Source organism: Odontesthes bonariensis, chromosome 2, assembly GCF_027942865.1.
Source record: "Odontesthes bonariensis isolate fOdoBon6 chromosome 2, fOdoBon6.hap1, whole genome shotgun sequence".
Lineage (NCBI taxonomy): Eukaryota > Metazoa > Chordata > Actinopteri > Atheriniformes > Atherinopsidae > Odontesthes > Odontesthes bonariensis.
In genome coordinates, this window is record NC_134507.1 from 35,873,770 (window position 1) to 35,896,486 (window position 22,717).

At 43.6% G+C, this 22,717-nt stretch overlaps 2 non-coding genes across 2 annotated transcripts; one reads left to right on the forward strand and one right to left on the reverse strand.

Annotated features, from left to right (window-relative positions):
* Positions 1–12,977: 12,977 nt before the first annotated feature.
* On the reverse strand, positions 12,978–13,049 carry trnap-agg (transfer RNA proline (anticodon AGG)). The gene has a single exon. It is a non-coding gene; the product is annotated as a tRNA-Pro (tRNA).
* Positions 13,050–21,926: 8,877 nt separating this feature from the next.
* Positions 21,927–21,999, forward strand: trnak-uuu (transfer RNA lysine (anticodon UUU)). The gene has a single exon. It is a non-coding gene; the product is annotated as a tRNA-Lys (tRNA).
* The last annotated feature ends 718 nt before the right edge of the window (positions 22,000–22,717 follow it).

A 22,717-nucleotide genomic window follows, 5' to 3' on the forward strand; every position in this document is an offset into this window, starting at 1 on the left:
CGCTTAAACCACCGTCACACTTGACCGCAGTGCACGCGAGCTCCTTTAGCCAGCGCGAGATGCAGGCACAATGGATCGGTTTTTAATTAAAAAAAGGACAAAAACCATGCTCATCTTGAATGTCTCACTATGATTACAACAAACTACAAATACAACATGAAGAAAGTCAAGGACATGCATGCCAGCTTCCAGTATTAAGTATTCCAGTTTTAAGGTAAATGTGGTCTTAATTGAAAATGTATTGGCTGTGTTGTTTCTTTTTTTGTGGGATGTTTTATATGTAGCAATGCATATTTACAAAAGGGGACTTATGTTGTCATAAAAGTGGCTCTTCCCTTGATTTTGCTCTGCCAATGTGGCTCTTGTGAAAAAAATAGTATCACTGGGCTAAAGGCTTCCACTACCCTAAACTGGATACACTGAGTAAAGTAAATGGATGGTAAGATAGTTCTACAGTGAGGAACCTTGGAGTTATTTTTGACCAGAATTTATCATTCAATGCACATATAAAACAGGTTTCTAGGACTGCCTTCTTTCACCTTCGTAATATTGTTCAAATCAGGAACGTCCTGTCTCAGTGATGCAGTAAAACTGCTCCATGCATTTGTTACTTCAGGATTTGACTACTGTAATTCTTTATTATTGCGTTGTCACACATATTCTCTGAAAAGCCTCCAGGGGTCCGTTTCACAAAGCAGGTTCAACCAACTCTGAGTCTATTCCTGATGTCTGAGTTGATCTACTCTGAGATAGAAAACTCTGAGTTTTCGGTTCCAGAAACGCTGATTTGAGTGAGTTTAATCAACTCTGAGTAGGTTCACCTTAAATTTTGCGTGTGCGCCACAACTTTAAAAAGCCAGCATCAATGGAGCCCCGATTCGACGAGTCACCATGGCAACGGGGAAGAGGAGGGGCTACCTTTTTCACCAACCTCGAATTGGAAATGCGCTCATACTGCGAGTTTCAACACGTTTTTAGAAATAAGTGCAACACCGCTGCAGCAGCAAAAGTGTAAGTTTAAATGTAGTCCTTTGCAATCACAATAATATTACAGGGGAAACTGCTTGAATGGTAGCCTATTCATTTATTTCATTTAGGTGCAATCCCACGGGGGAGAAGCGCACTTGGCAGCAGCTTAAGATGAAATATAAAAACAGGTGAGACCTCGGCATGGAGGTACCTCATTTTGATCATGTTTTACACTGTAAAATAAATATTAAGTGGCTATTTGACTGTGCAGTTATTTTATCCCCAACATAATACTGTTTTCACACACATAAACTATGTCTTCTCATTTATATCCTGTTCTGTTAAATAATTAAGCCTATTTAAACTAACACAGACTTCTACTGAGCCAACAGAAAGAAGGCAGATGCCCGTAAAACGGGTGCTGCCCAGCACCGCCACCTCTAACGGAAGGCCAGTGGCTGAGGGAATCCACCCCAAGAGACAAGTGTCTTTATAAAATATAATAGGCCTATATATCTTTTTTAAGCCTATTCATACAAATATTTCTTTGTCTTTTTTTTTCTTTTGTCCCAACAAATTTCTGATGGTGCCGCTCAAAAAGATAATTGTCTGTAAATGCAAACATCGCGGTCTGATAACCATCTCTGACGAATATTTATTTCTCTGCGCAGTAATGCTGCACCTTCATCCACAGGATCGTTGTCAAAAGGACATGTTCGTGAAAAAAGTCTCCTACTGTGCCTAAAGGACTTCTAGAAGTAGAAGAACTCGCTCTGCTGACTGAATGAATGAGGAAATCAAATGGCGTGTGTGGCTGAAAGAGGGCGGAGACAGAGAGAAACTCAAGGTTTCTTGAGGAAAGCCTGGTCCCGACCAGAGAGTCTGTTACTACGGTAACTGACCGAGAGGTTAAGTTACCTCTCTTTGTGAAACGGAAAACTCAGAGTTTCCCTCATTTCAGGGTTAATCAACTCAGAGTTTTCACTAAACCTGCTTCGTGAAACGGACCTCAGGTGATCCAAAATGCTGCAGCCAGAGTTCAGATGAGATCTAACAGGAGAGATCATTTTCCTCCAGTTTTAGCTTGATTGGCTCCCTGTTAAATTCAGAATAAAATTTAAGATTCTTCTCACATAAAGCTCTGAAGACTTCAGACAGCCAAATCATGCTCTAAAAGCACAAGCGGGAAAAACAAAAAGTTATTTTACCATATATGTCCCCTTTAAGACTTTCTCTGAGCATCTCAGGGATTTGCAGGGCTTGTGACTTTATAGAGCATTTTTCAAGCAAAATGTAACCCAATGTTTGATATAGCAATTAACAAGGACAAACATGGAATGAAACAAAATACAAGGATTGTAAAATGACCACACTAATAAAAGCATTTGCAGAAAACAGTCAAATATTAACTCAGCAATAAAAACAAACCGTGCACAAGACATGAAAAGAGCACATTAAAACAAGGCCAACAGGCCAACTGAGGAATCTATGGAGGCTTAAAATTCAAAAGATAGTTTTTATATTTTCATAGACAAACCAGTCTTCAAATCAACTTTATTTTTCTTAAATGGCATCAACATCCTCTCGCTTAGAGTTGCTCCAACATCTTTCCTGGACCACTTATGAGCACAAACTGCTGGATAGAAATTTGAAAGCTAGATAGATAGATAGATAGATAGATTTTTATTCAGTCACACAATAATAACAATACAATCATAATAATAACCTCAAACATCATAAAGTGACTGAAAAGGCACAGGCTGAAGCATAATGCTTATATTAAAGCCTGTCCTATTTAACAAATTAACAAATTAATAAATTAATCTGCCCATCAGCGTACAGTATACATAGATATACACATACACACATACACACACATACGTATATATGTATACTAATACGTATACATAGATATACACATACACATACTAATAACGATAACATAACAGAGTCAAAGTAGAAAAATTATAAAACAAAATACAACAAAATCATAAATAAGTACAACATCCTTCACAAATTATAAACACTTGTAGCCCTCAAAAATCGCCTTACAAACCATTTTTTTGAAAACCAAAAAAGGACAACAATTTCTTACTTTTATATTGGCATCGTTCCACAATGCAACCCCAACAACAGATATACATCTCCTTTTAATCTCTTTTTTGGCCATGGGCACGGCAAGTCTGCAGGTGTCTCTTAAATTATACCCTGTATCTTGAAGTGAGAAGAACCTTTGTATCCTGACTGGGAGTAATTTTGCATTAGCTTTATACATTATTTGCATTATTTTGTAATGTACCAGATCATTGAACTTCATAGCATGAGATTTTACAAACAGTGGGTGAGTATGTGCGTAATAATCGGCCTTATTAATTATCCGTATAGCTCGTTTTTGTAAGAGAACTATTGCGTTGATAGTTGTTTTATATGTCGAGCCCCAGACTTCCACACAATATGACAGGTAAGGAAGTATGAGTGAGCAGTAAATAATATGTAAGGCCTTATAGTTTAATATGTTTCTTGATTTATACAGTATTGCTATTGTCTTCGAAATCTTTCCTTGGATGTAATACACATGTGGTTTCCATGTTAATTTGTTGTCAATAACCACCCCTAAAAATTTTATCTCAGTCACTCTTTCAATTTCAGCATCACATATTTTTAATTTCATGTCCTTATCAATTTCTTTACGATTTCCAAAGACCATGAATTTAGTTGTTTTATATTGAGTGACAATCTATTAGTGTCGAACCACATTTTGAGGATTTCTAGCTCTTTTTCAATAGAAGATGAGGAGCTGGGTACTGGGAGAGCACCATTAGTTCTACCAATACTTTGCTCAGTGAGTTAGAGCAGAATAGCAAATGAAAGATTTCACGTTTACTCAGTAAACCATGTACACTTCCAACTGTACAAGGACTGGATAAAGCTTACCCAGGATACCAACTAGGAAATCTGACTTCCCATTTAGAAGTTGTAAATTCAGAGGATGCAACATCAATAGGCATGTTCTGGCACAACTGCAGAACCTGCCATTACAGAGTGGAAAGGCAACAAGTTGCCTATTAAAGCACAATAGAGTGGTACAGGGTAGGGTTGTCAAAGAATATTCTAAATTTGAATAGGTTTTAAAAACAGACAGTCGAAGGTGAAAATTAATATTCGAATGTGGAAAAACATCTGTGCAGCCGCTGTCTGCCTTGCGTCGGCACACTGCATGACGGGGTCAGGGACAGGCCACAGGAGTCGCACTGCCTGGCACAGCGTCACTGCTGAAAGTTGATTCACATGAAGATGGCAGAAAGTTCAGAACCCAACTCAACCACAGGCACAAAGAAAGTGATTTTAACCCCCAAAAATATATAAAGCCCCATCTGGAAGTACTTCAGATTTTGGTCAGTTGATGGAAAAATTTTGGAGCCTCGAGACAAACTTGTATACAAGCTACAGTGAGCTTATCAGTCGACCACCAGCAACAGGTTAATTCTTGAAAATGTTAACCCAAATGGACTTGGCATAACATGAAACAAATTGTTAAATGTTTAAACTACCTAGACAAGTAGTGAAGTCGGTTTGTCCCGTTAGACGCAAAGCTGCCGTTGCCTGGCTGATTGAAAGCCCCCAGATGCGCATGCGTGTCATTGACAATGCGCCAATACAGATGTCGGAATAAATTGTTTTAAAAGGAATATTCAATCATTTTTGACAGCGCCAGTATAGGGATACCCAGAGAGAAAAAGAAATCATGTTCATTATCCACTGGCTAGCCATTACTTTAGCATTCCGTCTGCAGGGTTTGGGGGAAAAACCCAGACAAGGTCATCATATGACAAGACTGCCGAAGACATAGCACTGGCTGTGGCTTAATTGCAGAAGAATATTTAAGGAGTATCCAGCCAAGTATTTCAAGCACAATGTTTGGCAAGCCTTCAGGTTGGCTACCGTGCACTCAGCAATCTATAGAAGGGTTGTGTCTGGCTGCCATGTACAGGTGTAGAGAAATGGCTGTAAAGCAGGGGTCTCCAACCTTTTTCCCTCCGAGAGCTACTTTAACAAAATGAAAGAGGCCGAGAGCTACTCCTGTTTTGTAACATTTATCATCATCGCTCATTTTGAACAAACAAACTCAATAAGCCTTCTTTTCTGAACATGTACAATATGTTACTGTCCACATCTCACATTCTGTATTAAAACATCAAAAATTAAAAACAAAAATTGCATTCACAATAAAAAAACATTTAGTTCAGTTCAATATTGAGCAGTGAAGGTGTGTGTGTGTGAGTGAGTGTGTGTGTGTGTGTGTGTGTGTGTGTGAATGTGTTCAGAAGTTCAGCCTTTTGCTAGTGAGATGACTGACACTGCAAGGAGTCAACAAGAGAGGTGTATGCTGGAGTGTATCCACTTAAGTTCACTCTTATGGAGTCATTTAAATGTTCATCAGTCAGTCTCGTTCTGAGCTTTGATTTCACGACATTCATGTCAGAAAAAGCTGACTCACAGAGGTATGTAGACCCAAACAAAGCAGATATTTTCAGAGCTGCTTGGTGAAGATTTTCATAATCACATGGCTCCACCAAGCTCCAGAAATGCTGTGAATGCTGCTGAGACTTTAACTGCACATTGTTTTGAAGATTTATAACCTCCATTTCCATTTCTACAGGATCAACACAGAAAAGTTCAGCCATCTGTCCTGAAATCTCACTTATGTCCACAATCATGAAAGGGTTGGCCATAAATGTCACACAGGGCTCAAGTTTGTCAAAGTCACTGAATCTGTCAGCAAACTCCTGTCCAAGCCTTGATAAGAGGTCACAATACTTGGACACATCTAAAACGCTGGCTGCACCTGTGTGACTGTCGAGCATCTTTGACATAGAGGGGAAGTGCTGAAATCTTTCCCTTTTAACTTGCTGAATGTAAAATGAGAGTTTTGCACTGAACGCCTTGACAGCACTGATCATGTCACATATATTTTTACCTTTGCCTTGTAACTGTAGGTTCAGGTGGTTAATTTTCTCAGTTACATTGGTCAGGAAAGCAAGATCAAGTAGCCACTCTGCATCAGATAATAGGGTGGTGTCCTCCTCCCTCGTTTCCATGAATGCCTTGATTTCACCCAGCAAGGAAAGAAAGCGCTGTAGTATCTTGCCCCGACTTAGCCATCTGACCTCGGCGTGGAGGAGGAGATCCCCATACTCCGCTGAGCATTCCTCCAGGAACAGCTTGAAGCTCCGGTGTTGCTTTGCCTTTGCTCGAATGGAATTGATGATCCTGATAACAGGCGTCAGGACATGGTCAAATCCCATCACTTTTGCGCATATAGCCTGCTGATGAATGATACAGTGATAGTTCAAAAACTTTGGAAAGTCCGGGTCCGCTTTGCAGTGCGCAATAAATCCGGAGTGACGACCTTTCATTGCAGGTGCTCCGTCAGTTGTTACAGACACCAGCTTTTCAATAGGGATCTTTTTTTCCACGAAGTAATCCTTTACCGCATTATAAATATCAATTCCCCTGGTTGTTGTTTTCAATGGGAGTAAGGTCAAAAACTCCTCTTTTGTGGAAAAGCCGTCAAACACCATCCGAATGAACACAGCTAGCTGGGCTGTATCACTGCGGTCCACAGACTCATCGCACTGAATGGAGAACCATTTGCACCTGTTGATGTCCGATTCAAGCTGTTTTGCCGCATCCGCAGACAGCGCAGACACTCTCCTTGCCATGGTATTGGCGCCAAGCTGTACATCGGCAATAGCAGACAAAATGTCCTCCTTATTTTTATGGTCCCTGAATAACGTCTCAGCCACCGCGGTCATGGCCTCCTTCACGATCCCGCCATCGGTGAACGGCTTTTTGCGCTTTGTTGAAATGTGCGCCACTTTAAACGAAGCCTCTGTTGCTGAATTGGCTTTCTTTGTCGGTTTGGTGAACAGAGACTGTTGCCGTTGAAGCGTTGTCTTCAGCTCCGTTATTTTGTCTTTTTGTAGACTGCTACCCGCAGGAAAGTCCCGCGAAAAGTTGCCGTGGACTTTGCTGAAATGGCGCTCCACATTACACCTTTTACCGACCGACACACTGGCACCGCAGATCAGACACACACACCTGTCGTTCACGTTGGTAAAACAAAATTCTGTCTCCCACTCTTGGTGAAAATGGTAGGTTTTAATCCGCTTGTTGGTTTGTCCACTTGTTGTCGCCATCGTAAACGCCTTCTCACTATCCTAGCAAGCCAGACCTGTACAGCTTTTTATTGACGCTGGCTAGCATAAACAGTTGTCTTAACGACGCTCTGATTGGTTGTTGCGCAACAACCAAACAAAGCACCTCTGTCGTCACTAGGTAGCCCGGCCTCCGACACCGCTCCTCACGATTTGATTGGCCCGATTAAGTTTCGATTTTTAGCCTCGCAAAACGACCACAAGTGACTGCGCCCGGGAGCAAATTCAAACATTGTGAATTTTTCATTGGCCCTTTGGCGAGCTACTTGGAAAGGGGCGGCGAGCTACTGGTAGCTCGCGAGCGACGTGTTGGAGACCCCTGCTGTAAAGGATGCTGTAGCTGATCGCTATAGTCAATTGAGCAAAGGGTGCAACTATTTAACACCTTCATAGCAATTCCTCTCAAGATGCAGAGCTTTGAGAAGCCATGTTTGAAACCAAAAGCAGAACGTCCGAGTCAAATATGACAGGTGATGCCTGCCATTTGCCTTGAACCCAGATGGTGTACAAAGGACATCGTTTCCCTTAGTCAATCATTCTGAAGCGAGATCATTTGACAAGATTTTATTCAAAGACTAGCCTGGCTGACGCGTCCACAATCTCGATGAGATGGTGGTCTGGGAACTAGGTGTGCATTTTCTCGTATTTGAGGCGTGGTTTACAAATGCCTAGAGCCGTTTACTGGGCGCTACGAATGTCTATCAAATGACGTCAGGTTCTTCCCATGCAGCTTTGCGCGCGATTCATAGCCAATTGTATCACTTATACCAGATGACGACAGAAATTCGACGAGGAAGAAGAAAAAACAGTAAAATAAAAGTAAACTTGCGCTCTAAGCTACTTAAATTGACAACAAAGTAGGCCTATATGCTATATTCTACATGAATTTTTATGTTGTAGAGTTGTGAATTTATTTTAATAATGGAGAAATTGAGCAGCCTTGCTATGTTGTCTACAGTAGTAGATCAACCCTCATCTTACTTTGAAGCTCCCAGCTCCCAGAAGTGACGTCGACGCAGCTTTAGCTGCAGAGAAGCTATCAGGCTTGTGTTGATAATAATAAACTCCTGAACTATGTACAAACTTCCAAATGCATCGTTTTGTGAGTACAGACCATATTTGTACTACTGTAGAAGTTTGGTGTCATGGCATGTGATTTTAGTGTGGTCATTTTGGAGATACTGCCAGGGTCCGTTAGCGCTTGTACGAAGCTATTCGGGATAACTCAGTAACTCAGCTGATGTTCAGCCAATATCGGAAAAACTTCGGGTGGGCTACTTGGCTGGATATCACCGTTCAAATGACCCCAGGGTGAATCTACTCCGAAACACTTTCTAAGGCCCAAACTCTGGCAAAAATAAGGGCGGTGGTTTCCAGGCTGACTTTGCAGTGAGAATGAAATCGAGCGCAAAGCAGCATGGGAATTCCCAGGCTATTCAAAGACTAAAAAGAATCTTCTTACAACGTTGGATTCAGTTTTCCAATCTGAAACAGAACCAGATTAGTTAGAGCATTGCGATTAAGACATTTGCAGGTACCACTCTCAACATACCCTCTGCACATCATGTTCAGCTCTAGCGGGCACTTGGGAAGAACTTTTTCTGCTGCCCAGAACCATGGCTGTCAGTAATATGCTCCTTCAAGTAGTGGACATCCTGAAAGTAGTCTTTGCCCTTCTCATGCTGCTGGCTGAAGGTGCTGTAGGTTCCAGAGGGGTACAAGCCGTACAAAAGCCTGTAGTCAAAGTTAGGAGATGCACCCACACCAAAGCGTGGCACCAGTACGGTTGCGGATCCCGGTCCAGACCCTTGGCGGTCATCCGGGTAGCCGAATTCCTCCGTCTGCTGCTGGTAATTCCCGAGTTCAGCTTCCTTCGTGACACTGGCGGTCTCCCCTGACTGGAGGACAGGGCCAGGTGGTGACAGAGGGGCTGCAGGGAGAACGTCAGTGAGGCTGAGGGCTTGGGCTGACGCATCCTCAAAGTCTGAGGGAGCAATAGCCCACTGGGTTTCTGTGTGGAGAAATTTCATCATTAGTCCTTTTCACAGCAGAAGTTCTGATAGCACAGAGTGTTGACATCCCAGTTTCCTAGGACGTAAATCTACAAAGATTTTGAGCAGACTGAATGAGAAGCACAGGTGTAATGCTCAGGTTCCCTTTGGTGCCCCAGTAAGGCTGCTTAAAGTGAAGGGCCTTTCCTCCAAGCAGAAGGGAGCCACTATTACACACCTGAGCATAATTTTGTGTTTTAATACACATGTTCTGAAAAAAAAAAAAAAAATGAAGCCAAACACAGCAGGTTTCTGCTTCATAATAGAGCTCAGCAAGGTTTGCTAGTGGCTACATGAAAACGCACAGACACCTTTAGGCTTCCAAACATATTTTGGGCCATCTACACTCCAAGCAGAAGATTTACCTTGTGGTCCAGGTTGGGCAGCTCCAGGTTGCAGAGCACCAGCGTCAGATCCTACATCAACAGGCACATAAGTGACAGTAGAGTATCCAGTTGCAGGCAGGCCAGAGCTCAAGCTGCTCAATGCTGGACCCGTCTGAACAGCCTGTGGGACACCAGAAGCTTGCACAGCCATTTGCACGGGCACAACGGAGCCAGAGCTGCTGAATCTTGGGTCTGCCTGAAGAGCACCTTGGACAAGGCCAGGAGCTTGGACAAGGCCAGGAGCTTGGACAAGGCCAGGAGCTTGGACAAGGCCAGGAGCTTGGACAAGGCCAGGAGCTTGGACAAGGCCAGGAGCTTGGACAAAACCGGGAGCTTGGACAACCATTTGCACTGGCACAAGTGAGCCATAGCCGCTGAGTCTTGGGTCTGCCTGAAGAGCAGGTTGACTTTGACCAGAGACCAGCACAGGTGTCGCCATATAAACGTCACTGGAAGCAGTGTTGGGCACGGTCACCGGGCGGCCAGCGGCTGCTCCCCGGTAAGAACCAAAATTACCTGCAGCTCTTGTGCCGCTGCTGCTCTGGCCTGCTGATTTTGAACCTGGGTGCATGAGAACAAGTTTAGCAGACGCTAATTCAAGCAAGCATGTAATGTTTTACCACAACAGATGATAGCACACCTTTAGTGGGAAAACCCCATGTAGCAGCAGTCAACAAGGCAAAGAGGGAAACCCTGAAATTATGTACAACAAAGAGTAAGAATGCAGTATTAACTAATGTTTCCAATCAATCAAAAACTGTAAAAGGCAGCTTGTGCTTATACCTCAGGATAGTGATGTTACCTCCAACACCGAAGCTCCGAAGCACGCTTCAAACTCGACAGGGTAGTTATAGTGAAGCAGTGGGCCGGAGCTTGCTTCATGTGACGTCACTGATGACGTTTGAACCACTTCACTGCTTCATTCAGACCGAGTCAGCTGACTGCTTCGAGTTGATGTGCGGAGCTTTGAACATTTGCCGCGATTCAGTGTATTCAAGATGGCTGAAGCCCCGGTTCATGTGGCGTTCTACACGTATAATACGTTACGAACAGCTCACGTTTTTTGATATTCGGAGTTTTGGATTATTCTCTCATGGAGCAACCATCGAGGAAGCGTTCTAAAGTGTGGGAATATTTCGACCCAAACAGTTCCTTGTCACACCAGCCTCCTCTGTTCCCTGTGACAGAGTATTTTCCAAAGCTGGAGAAATTGACTCAAAAAAAAGAAAAAGAAACCGTTTGAGCCCTTCTACTGTGCAAAAACTACTTTTCTTTAATAAAAACACCTGAAGTAACACAAGCACCCTCTTTGTTACACCAAGCACACTCCCAAAGAAAATATGAATGACAAACCAAAAATTTTCACATTGTTTTTAAATTATTATTCCATCCATCCATCCATCCATCATCTTCCGCTTCTCCGGGGGTCGGGTCGCGGGGGCAGCAGCTTAAGCAGAGAAACCCAGGCGTCCCTGTCCCCGGCCACTTCCTCCAGCTCTTCTGGGGGGACCCCGAGGCGTTCCCCTGCCAGAGATCCAACGTGTCCGGGGTCTTCCCCGGGGTCTCCTCCCAGTGGGACGTGTCTCACCAGGCGTCCAGGAGGCATCCTAACCAGATGCCCGAGCCACCTCATCTGACTCCTCTGGATGCGGAGGAGCAGCGGTTCTACTCCGAGCCCCTCACGGATGACCGAGCTTCTCACCCTATCCACCTACTTTCCTGGCGGTGAATCACACAGCACACGCAACCGCCGGCAAAGCAAAATGAAGCATAAACGTCTCGAGCCATTAACACAAGCGCAAGACGCAAGCGCAAGGGCAGTTAAAAGAGGTATAACTCAGCCTTAAGGGAGAGCCCACCCTGCGGAGGAAACTCATTTCGGCCGCTTATAGGCTATTGGCGATCTCGTTCTCTCGGTCACTACCCACAGCTCGTGACCATATAGGAACATAGATTGACCGGTAAATCGAGAGCTTCTCCTTCTGGCTCAGCTGATGGCGCACCGATCCGCCTGTCAACCTCCCGCTGCATTCGTCCCTCACTCGTGAACAAGACCCCGAGATACTTGAACTCCTCCACTTGGGGAAGGGTCTCATTCCCGACCCGGAGAGGGCAAATTATTATTTCATGGGTAAATTAATCAATCTTTAATGAGGTACTACAAACCCATATGTACAACACACATACGTATACGTGTTATTATAGTGTTATTATATGCATCACATTCGCAGGGCTTCATATGGTGCAACAATCGCTACGCCAGTAGATGTCACCCAAGGGAATTGAATGAAGCTTCGAGTAGTGAACCACTTTATGACACAATGGTTCAAAATGATTCAATGCTTCAAAAAGCCTCGTTTTGCCATCACTACCTCAGGAAGAACCCAGCAGCTGTCATGGTGAAAACAAGCTATGAGAGGGAATAGCAAGGGTGAAGGTTTATAAATGCCACAGACCAGCCCAGACTAATCAAAGCTTAACGTGCTAACAACAGACAGCTGCTTGTGAGGGACTATCAGGACAGGTGGACGCTGGAGGCTCATCTGCTTGGTCTGGTATCAGCCTCAGGCCACATTTACACATAGCCGGGAATTTAGAGAAACGAATATTTCCCCCCCTCCGTTTTCAATAATAACATCGTGCACACAACATCGTTTTCAAAAAACTTGTCATTTACATCAACCCGCATAAATACGCCGTCAAGCGCCATAATAACTATGCCAAACCTATTGGCGGCAGTGTAGGGAAAGGAATAAAGCCATGCAAGCCAATCAAAATCCTCAGAATCGAGGACTTTCCTCATGTGAAGGAGGAGATAACGCGAGAAAATATCACAACAAAACTGAAGGCAATAAGAGGGAAATATAGACAGTCAGTGCATACTGGACGCAGGAACGGCCACGGAAGAGTGGTGCTCCTCTATTTTGAACTGTGCGAGCAGGTTTGGGGTGGCAAATATAATAAGGCCAGAATCGTTTGCACAAACGTAAAAATTAGTAGAACTTTAACATCATCCATGATAATCCTGATCAGTAGCCAAACAAACTGTAAACATAAGGCGCTCGCATGACGTTAAGCATTTTCTGGCACATAATGTGACGTTTAAGAACCTAAAACGCCGTTTCTCCCAGTTGACATGGCAACACATAACCGGCGTTATCAGAAATCTCCACTTTGGCCGGAGGTTTTAGAAATAATCGTTTTCTGTGATAAAAACGGGGTTTTGGTGTAAATGAGAGGCCAAACCGCAGGAAAATATCTGCGTCTTCCTATCGCGTAAACGGGGCCTTTGGCCTTAGGTCATGCGTAGATTTCAAAGCAAAGCAGAGATACAAGGCCAATAAACCAGGGAAGGGCTCGTCCGGGATTTGAACCCGGGACCTCACGCACCCTAAGTGAGAATCATACCCCTAGACCAACGAGCCAAAGAGAAGCAAAGTGGTTTTTGTGATTTATTTCCAAAATTCATGTGATCTCTGCATAAAACAGGGCTTGATGTTATTCAAATTATCTCCATATGTGAAAACATTGGATTAAGTCTCAGTTTAATCTTCTGTACCTCAAGAATAACTAAAGCCATGAGATGAAGTGCCTCCAAGTACAGACTGTTTTGGAAGTCCAGCACTCCTGAAGCTCTGCTGTAAACAGTTATGGCACCATGTTGACGTAAATAATAACATCTTAAGGCGACAGCAGCGCGAGGTCCCGCTGTTGAGAAAACACTTCTTTTCTGTCCATGAGCGAAGTGGTGAACCCATCCACGCAGTGAACATGTGGAAGCCTGCCGGGGGACCGAGGCTCGCCTTCAGCTCAGCGGGACCTCGCGCTGCTGTCGCCGCGGTCACCTGCCGGCTGGTGGCCGGGATGCTCTGCTCACTGGCGGACACCAGAAGGAGCTGCCGGCTGCAGGGGGCGCGGATGTTTTCTCAACTTATTTCAGGCGGCTGGCCCGGGAGAGGAGAGCGGTGAGCGGCTCACACAGGCTGACCTGTTGGTGGCTGTGAAAACCACCGGGAGGTATCACCGGCAGAGACTGGAGCTGCTGCTGGACACCTGGGTCTCCAGAAACGCACCACAGGTGAGTCAGGCTGGAGACTGCAGAAGCTCTGCACTGAAAACAAATGAACCCTTAATTCACAGCTTATTTGCATAAAAGTGACAGAGCCCTTTAAACGGCTCAATTTGGGAGAGACTGAAACTGGCAAGAATAGAGCTGGTGAAATCTCTTTATGTGAGAGTGATTTTGTGCAAAGAACTTCATGAACATGTTTTGTATAGGCCATAGACCAATTCTAACTTGTTTAAAGAGGTAAAATATGCCTCCTTTAACAAAGCAAACTTTGAATCTGTGTATTTAAACAGCGTGTTTCAATGTGATAAAGATGATTCCCATAAGAAGAGAACTGCTTTTCTACATGACTGAGAACAGGCTAATGTGTGTAACATCTGAAATAAAACTGTAGAAAAAGGAGACACCTGATAGAGGACATTTAGAGGCATTCCTTTTTAAATGTTTGGTGAGCTGATCTGTCAGTGTTAAAGAAGCAGAAAGTGTTAAAGTTGATCAGAAATTGAGGTTTTACGGAGCACCAAAGAAAAATGTTTCATCGATATCAAACGTCATATTTTGTCAAAATGTTTCATCACTGATCAGCCTTTAACATTTAAAAGATGCTTTATTTCGTTCTTCGACAGCAAATCAGCTCGCTGATGACGTCAGGATCAAAAAGCCCAAAACCTGCTTGAATGAGAGCACCTGTCGCCGGGAGCGACGGCGCGCCTGTAATCCAAGCTACCGGGAGGCTGAGGCTGGTGGATCGCTTGAACTCAGGAGTTCTGAGCTGCAGAGGACTATGTCCATCGGGTGTCCGCACTAAAGGCTGAGTTATACTTCTTTTTACTGCCCTTGCGCTTGCGTCTTGCGCGTATGTTAATGGCTCGAGACGTTTATACTTCATTTAGCTTTGCCGGCGCTTGCGTGTGCTGCGTGGCGATTCACCGCCAGGACAGTAGGTGGAGTAGCGAGTTTTTTCAATGACAAGCCTACTACGATGAAAGGAAATTCACCGCCAGGACCTCTTCAGCAAGTCTCTCTTCCATAGATTCATGCTTCTTTTTCTTCTTGTAAATAGCCGGTATTTTGTCAGATTTTCAACACCTTGGGGGTCTAAACGACTACTTTCTTGCGTTACCGACTATAAACCAGGCTTTAGTTGGCTATCGATATGGTGCGCCTGGGGTAGCCCGGGAACACCAGGTTGTCTAAGGAGGGGGGCAACGGCCCAGGTGGGAAACGGAGCAGGGCAAAGCCCCCGTGCTGCTCAGTAGTGGGATTGTGCATGTGAATAGATGCTGTAGTGCAGCCTGAGTAATACAGCGGGACTCAGTCTTTTTACACTCTTTCTGCTCTTCCACACACACAACACACTGCACGCGCGCTACAACGACACGCTTTGACACCTTTTAGCAGCTTCCTCGCTGCTTCTCTGGCTTCTCTTTCCCTTACAAACCACAGCTGTTTCTTGCCCCTGCAGTATGGGATCAAATAAGGGTCAGAAAGATTTTGTACTTGTACAATGATGTTCACATGTATAATAAAGTTTTGAAGTCGTAAAAATATTTTGTGTCTATGTAAAAACATTTTGTGCATGTGTAACAAAGTTTTGAAGTTGTAAAAACATTTTGTGCACGTGTAACAAAGTTACAGTATCGTCAAATATTCCTTTTAGCAGTCAGGATGGCCGAGCGGTCTAACGGTAGGCGTCCACTATTCCGGCACGTCAAGCCGTATCCAACGCATTCAATTCATTTTCAATGAAATCCGGCCGATCGTTGTCGCCGTGCTCGCAAAGCGTGCTGGGATTCCGGCACGGCGAGCGGCGGACCCGCGGCACGTCAAAAAATTGGGCTCGGCCGGACTTTATGCAAATTTGCCACGGCAGACGGAGTGCGTTATCCAATGACAGTAGATCATGTGATCTCCTGTGTTGCAGCAGCAGCAGCAGCACAGCAGCTCTCCTCGCTCGCAGATCCACAGCCATGGTGAAATACGAAATAATGTTCCATTGCTGACGATTTATACACATTAATGTCCCTCCAAAACTCAAATTTTTAGAGGGAGAAACTTTGGTTGGTTAAAATCACAAGTTATTTACTTTCCCCCGGAGCCCGTATGTTCTATCTACAACTTTGTATACACGCCCCTCTGTACACGCCCACTGCAGCAGCAACACGGCGAGACTAGGCATCCAATCCGGCGAGTTACGTTGACATGCCGGAATAGTGGACGCCTACCGTAAGGCGCTGCGTTCAGGTCACAGTCTCCCCTGGAGGCGTGGGTTCAAATCCCACTTCTGACATTGCAGACTTCTCCTAGAGAACTATTTTCACTGGCAAGGCAACCCAAGTTTACTCCTTGCTTAGCAATACCATGTCGTATTGCTATTTTGGCACTGCATCATCTAGTTTAAAGATTATTGCGGCCGCTTTACCTCCGAAGAGTTCTTGCTTCCAAATGCTATGCCTACTATTTGTTTGCCTCAGGAGCCCTCTTAAACAACAGCCAAGACACTTGTTGCATGAGAATCTTCTGACCACAGCTCAACTAGCTGTGTTGTCACAACCTTCTACAGTGCTTTGGGCAGGACAGAATCATTAGCAAAAGGCACATTGTTAATTATAAGGTCTTGGTTTGCACTTAACACCACAGTAAACGGGAAAGGGCTTTTGACCGAAGCAACCTGGCCTCATGTTAGGCTATTTGAAGGGGGCTATTGACATTTAGGCCGAAGATGGGTGAGAGTATCAAAGCAATCATCACTTGGTGGCAGGCAGTTGACAAAAGACCAAGCTCTCCCCGTCGGGGAATCGAACCCCGATCTTCCGCGTGACAGGCAGAGATACTGTCCATTATACTAACGAGGAATTTCTGTGTAGCGGATACAGTCGTCAGATGAAAAGACAACTATCGCCAAGGAGTGAAATAAGATTTTCGTGTCCCGTTTCAAGGTGCAGGAAAATTGCTATCACAGTCGCATCACTCAGAAGGAGAGTCTTCCATGAAGCTGCATGCCTCGTCAATGTTCCCCTTCAACACCAACACAACGCAGACCCACATATTCGCTGGAATGATGCCTGGGCCCGCCGACAGTATCTGCAAATATTCATTTTAGCAGTCAGGATGGCCGAGCGGTCTAAGGCGCTGCGTTAAGGTCGCAGTCTCCCCATTGGAGACTTCTCCTGGACAACTATTTTCACTGGCAAGAAAATCCTTGCTTGTTAGTATAAATTCAGATAAAGGAGAATTCCGTGTTGTGAACTGTATTTAATTCTGTTTTCTCTCCACAGCTTGAGAAACATGTAATAATAATTAAACAATTCAACACAACTTGAACTCAAACTTGTCATTATTGTACGGTTCATGCAACGTGTTAGAAATGTGTTTTTTACATTTATATTCACAGTGGGGTGCCATGACCTAACGTGTGGAAAGTTATAAATCATCTCTGTCCATTTAGCCTTCTTACACTTGCTCTGACTTAAACTGCTACTGTGTCAATGCTAAATTATGAAAAGAAGTTCTAACTCAAAGGTCACAACAATAAGGATCAAAGGAAATATGTGTCCCTGTATATACTGTAGGTCCCTCACTGTGTCAGGAGAAACTGAGTCCTTTCAGGCACTACAACCTGCAGGGAATCAAGGAGGAAAGACTTGAGCCTGAAAAGTTGTCCACAAGACAAAATGTATAAAATATGAAGTATACTATTAATTTGAGATGGCTCTGTCAGAAGTCAGCCATGGTGCCTGAGAAGTTTAAGCAATGGACCTGTATTTAATTTGGCTAAAAGTCATTTCTATCCGTGCCCTTGTTTTAGCATGTGCATGTGCATGTGCATGTGCATGTGCATGTGCATGTGCATGTGCATGTGCATGTGCATGTGCATGTGCATGTGCATGTGCATGTGCATGTGCATGTGCATGTGCATGCCCTTGTTCCTGGATCAGGATATGGCGTGAGGAGGTACGGCCAGCATGCATAGCCTCTGTACCCAAGCAGGACACCATTAAACTCTCCTGCAGAATAAGATAAATGTTGGATGGATATACATGTGTTCAGACTTGGCAATTTGATGCAATATGTGCCTTATATGGCTATCTATAATAAAGTATGACGAGCACTTTAAATTCCTTAAGATGACCTCTACACCTGACCTCTCATTACATTACCAAAATTCTGCCTATGCTACACCTTACTTCAAAAGTACACTCCTTCGGGTAAGTAAAATTCTTGCGCCTTGTGCAAACCTCTGTGCCAGTGAGGATGCTCGGAAGATCCTAGAATCATGAACTGATCCCGGCCATTTAGCCTCAATGTTGGAAATGAAATGAGCTCCATCACAGATCATCTGTATGCACGGAGGATAGGAGTCAATGATGAGCTTTCACAGGGCATAAATGTAACATTGCTCAGCATTACTCAAAGGGGTTGATGTGGTATTTTTCAAAATGAGAAATCCAGTTCAGAGTCTATGGACAATTATCCCCAAGTGTACCTGTACATTTAGGATATGGAAAAATGTTCGGTTTACATAGTCAGCCTCCACGGGTCCAGCAGGGGCCTGGACAATGTGACAATGTTTAAATCCAGACTGAAAACAGTTCTATTTAGATGTGCATATGACACCTGAAAGTATTTATCTGCACTCTTCACTTTTAAATGACTTAATTAATGATTTTTTTGTTTTTTGGAATGATTTTATTGCCTTCTTGTGATTTTATGTAGCTGTAAAGCACTTTGAATTGCCTTGTGTACGAATTGTGCTCTATAAATAAAATTGCCTTGCCTTGGATGCGTACATGGGCACAGTGTAGTGCACCGATAACATTAGGGAAGCCTGAGGGAGATGATGAACTTAATGCAAATACTGCAGCCAGTAGGTTGTTTTACATTATCGGCTACTGTAAATGTGGAGCAGCAGCCTGAAAGGACAGAGGTCCGCCCCCCCCCCGACATTCGCAATACTGACACTCTCCCTCTGTTCAAGTCTTAACTCAAAACCCATCCGTTTAACTTTGCTTACCTCCATTGATTGCTCCGTTCTGTGTATTTTTAATGTGGCATGAATTCCTGCGTTTTATCTAATATCTTGTTTGTACAGTCCTTGACTGTTTTGAAATGAGCTTTCAATAATTTGTATCATTAACATTATTACCTGTCCCCCATTTTTCTGAGTCTGGTCCTACGTGGGTGTAGATCGGATGTTTGTTAGGTATTGATTAGTTTTAATGAATACCATGTTCTCTCTCATTTAATTTCATGTTCAATACGTGTGTTTAGTTGCGTTTCTTTAGTTGCACTGGCACCGACTGATTGATTTTTTTCGAGACAGTGAAAGTGGTGATATGCAGGGCTTAATTTGAGCCGGAACACGCCGGAACATGTTCCGGCACCTCTGAAATTGGATCCGGAACCTTTTTTATTGGATCAACCACCTCACGTGTCACTATGAAAATTAAATCGCCAAAATGAAAAAAAAAAAAAAAAGACTGTTTGTGCGGTGTTCAATGTTGTTATATGTCTAGTTAGTCTTTATTCCCCATTGAAGTTCCTCAAAAATCTTGTGTTTGCCTTTTTGATGTGTTTCAATTTTCAGGGTAAGCGGGGGGAGAGGGGGGAGACGAGAGGTGTGACACATACGCTTGCGCTGGTTGAATAACAGTTAGCTTCGTGTCTACGATGTCAAAAAGACAACAAACTTTACTTAACTTTTTCAAAGTCAGTGACCAGTCTGGTCCAAAACGATCAAAAATAGTTTCTGAAAATCATGAGTGTGAAGACCACGGTGGAGAGAGCAGTAGTATGCAGCCTGCCATTGATGCTGCTAATGCACCTGTCGTTAGAGGGGATAGCGACTCACACGGGGAAGGAGATGAAGAGGACGAGATGGATGATGGGCACTTGGAATCTGCGAGAAATAGTGATGGCGATGAAGCAGGTATTGTCAGGGACACTCGCGATGGGCAAATCTGGACGGATGCCCAGTTTACACAGAAAAAAAAAAGTTATCCATGGCTGAGGAATATATTTTTCCATGCTGTGTTTGATTATTGGGTGGTCTATGGTTTAATTTGTCTGCAAATCTATATTGAAATCGTAATTCCCACAAGGCAGTGTATTTTTTTTGTTCCCTTACCTATAACACCCATACTGAGCCGCCGGATCCACCCCCCCCTCTGCGTTCCGGCACCTCCCACTTTACAAATTAAGCACTGGTGATATGATAACCACAGTTTTTGTTTAGTTTTTTAGACAAGACATGAGTTGTGGGAGCGCAGAATTCTTGGTGAACATTTCTTTCCGGAGTCTGTTTCAGCCGGTCGGACATTTTTTGAGTTGCAGCTAAGCTAAGCTTCAACTTTAGCCTGCCCGGGACCAGGCTAGTTCAGCAGCATAAGTTACCATGGTTACTCAGCGGGCATTCAAATAAGCCACCTTTATGAAACGGAACTCTTGCTAAATTTTGCCAGAAGTAGCGAAATAAGCCAGGCTTTCCGCTAAGCCAGCTTCTAGGAATACCCCCCAGCAGAAGAAAGTCTTCTAACAGCTGTCTCTCTGTGTTTATTGGCATAGAGCACGGTTAGTGAGATCCAGATCCATGTGGGCACTCAGGACGGATTTAAATAGCGACTCTGAATGGACGGTAAACCCGCACTGAAGGCCCAGTGAGCCAAAGCACGGCCGCCGCTGAAACATATATTTGAAACCTGTCAATATGTTAACTTTGCGTGTTTACCTCTATAACTGGTGTTATATGTAAAACAGAGCACATGGTCAATTAGCTTTTTAAAAATCTTTATTTTAAAGAAAACGATCAAAACAAGAGTTTTTCTGGAAGAGATTTAAATAAGTTCTGAATATGCATAGAAGAGAGGTTACATTTGAGTCTATTTTCTTTGTTCAAAACTTAAAACAAAAAGCTGAAGTCTGCACACTGAGAAAAACTGGTTTTGAGGATATTTCTGAAATTTCCTCCTCATAACCAACTTGGGTGGGTCACCCCAGTGGAACGTTTTATTTGTAGGATGCAGGTTTCATGTTTTCAGCTGGAGATGGATGCTTTTTGTTCTGTATGTTACATATTTTTATCTTGATCATGGACATTCAGAACGCTTGCATGCACAGGTAAGTCCAGCTTCAGCTCCAGGTGTACTCGTCCATTTAACTGGACCACCATGTTGTCCCAGCGTACATGCAGGGGATAGACTGTGCAGAAAACCTTCCTGACATTCTGCTGCCTCTAACTTTCTCTGTGGGACATCACGCTGCATGTAAGTGCAGCTGAAATCGCTGCCAACATGTTGTCTTTAAGTCACTGGAAGGGTGATTTTCTCACATGAGGCTGCGGTTACAAAATCAGGATTTTATTAGAGCAGAGCGACAGTCTGGACATGCTTTAAGTGACCACGAGTTGACACGTAGTCTTAATGGGCTGATTTTCAGTTTAGCCGTCTGACAGAAGAAACAGAAAAATATGTGGATGAGAGCAGCTTTATGGGGAATTTGGCTGGAAATATACACTCATTCTTTCCTGTTTTTACTAAAAGATGCAGAAATATTAAACTCTGTAACATGTGTTTAGTGCACCAACCCATGCCAACTCAGTTAGCATATATACAGCTATAGGAATAGTTTAGTGAATGTCCCATCTTGTAGACAGCCTCAGTGTTGCATTTCCAGTCCAGTCTGCTGTCCAGGTGAACCCTCAGGTATCTGTAATCCTCAACCACCTCTTCACCGAGGATGGAGACGGTGTTCAGCTGACTGCTGCTCCTCCTAAAATCCACAATCATCTCTTTTGTTTGTATTCCAGATGAGGCCATAGTTTATTTTCCTATAGATGTGATAGTTTCATGTAGATGTGCTGAGGTGTGACAGGGAAGCTGTTGGTACATGGAGGATGTGAGGTCTGTAGCAGGAGGCAGCAGCATGCTGAGTTTGTCTGAACTCTTCCATCTGTCTGATCCCACATTATCCCAAAGCCTGTGAGCTTTTCCATTCCTGACCACACAGCCCTCACACTGTTCTGCTGCAGATAGTTTCCCACCGACTTGCTCTCTTCCTTTCTTCTTCACACTCCTCCTTAACTCCCTGTTTCCCTCCATGAAGGCCTTCTTCTTTATGCTCAGTGGCTGCAACACAAGTTCACATCAACCAGGCGTTTGTTCAGAAAACAGCGTCACAGCTTTGGACTCAGGAAGTGTTTCAGATGTCAGCTGTCACTCAGACAAGCTTTCATAGGGCCTGGATAGCTCAGTTGGTAGAGCATCAGACTTTTAATCTGAGGGTCCAGGGTTCAAGTCCCTGTTCAGGTGTAGAAATGTAATCTCCCACTTAACCTGTACTTCCCTCTATGCCTGCACTCTGTTTCTACACTGTCACCTCTGACAGAGCCTGGCTGATGCTTTTCCTTCTATGTAGCTTATTGTTAGCTTTGCTGTTAGCTGCATCGTTATATCCTCATTTGTAAGTTATATAAATATATAAATAATATATATATATAAATATAAATATATATATAAATATATAAATATATAAGGTATATAAAATATATTGTTGCTCAGTTTTCCTCTGAGCCACAGAGATGGTCAGCTCTCATTGTGTCCAATAACTGCAGCTTTTAAAGTGGATTTCATAGCACTGCTGCATCTCTGACAGTTATCAGATCATTTGGGTGGAAACACATACATCACAACCCTCTGAATCTGCTTTCAGTCCCACTTGAACAGTCTCTCACAGTTTCAGACACAAAATGTGTCTTTTAGTTTGAATCTCTGATATCTGCTGATATCTACAACAACTGTAGAGGGACTCATATCATTTCACCAGCTGGTGTGATAAACTTACAGAAACACCTCAGGAGCAGCACCTGGGATCTTTTGGGAGAAAAGGGGATTCTCTCCATGCTGATAGAGCTGGTAATAAATGAGTTTATGGATCCTACATATTACACAGTAAAACAATGATAAAGGTGCTTTCTGAGCCTTGACATTTTTTTCTTTTATTAGGAAAATGTTCCAAATTTGAATCCCA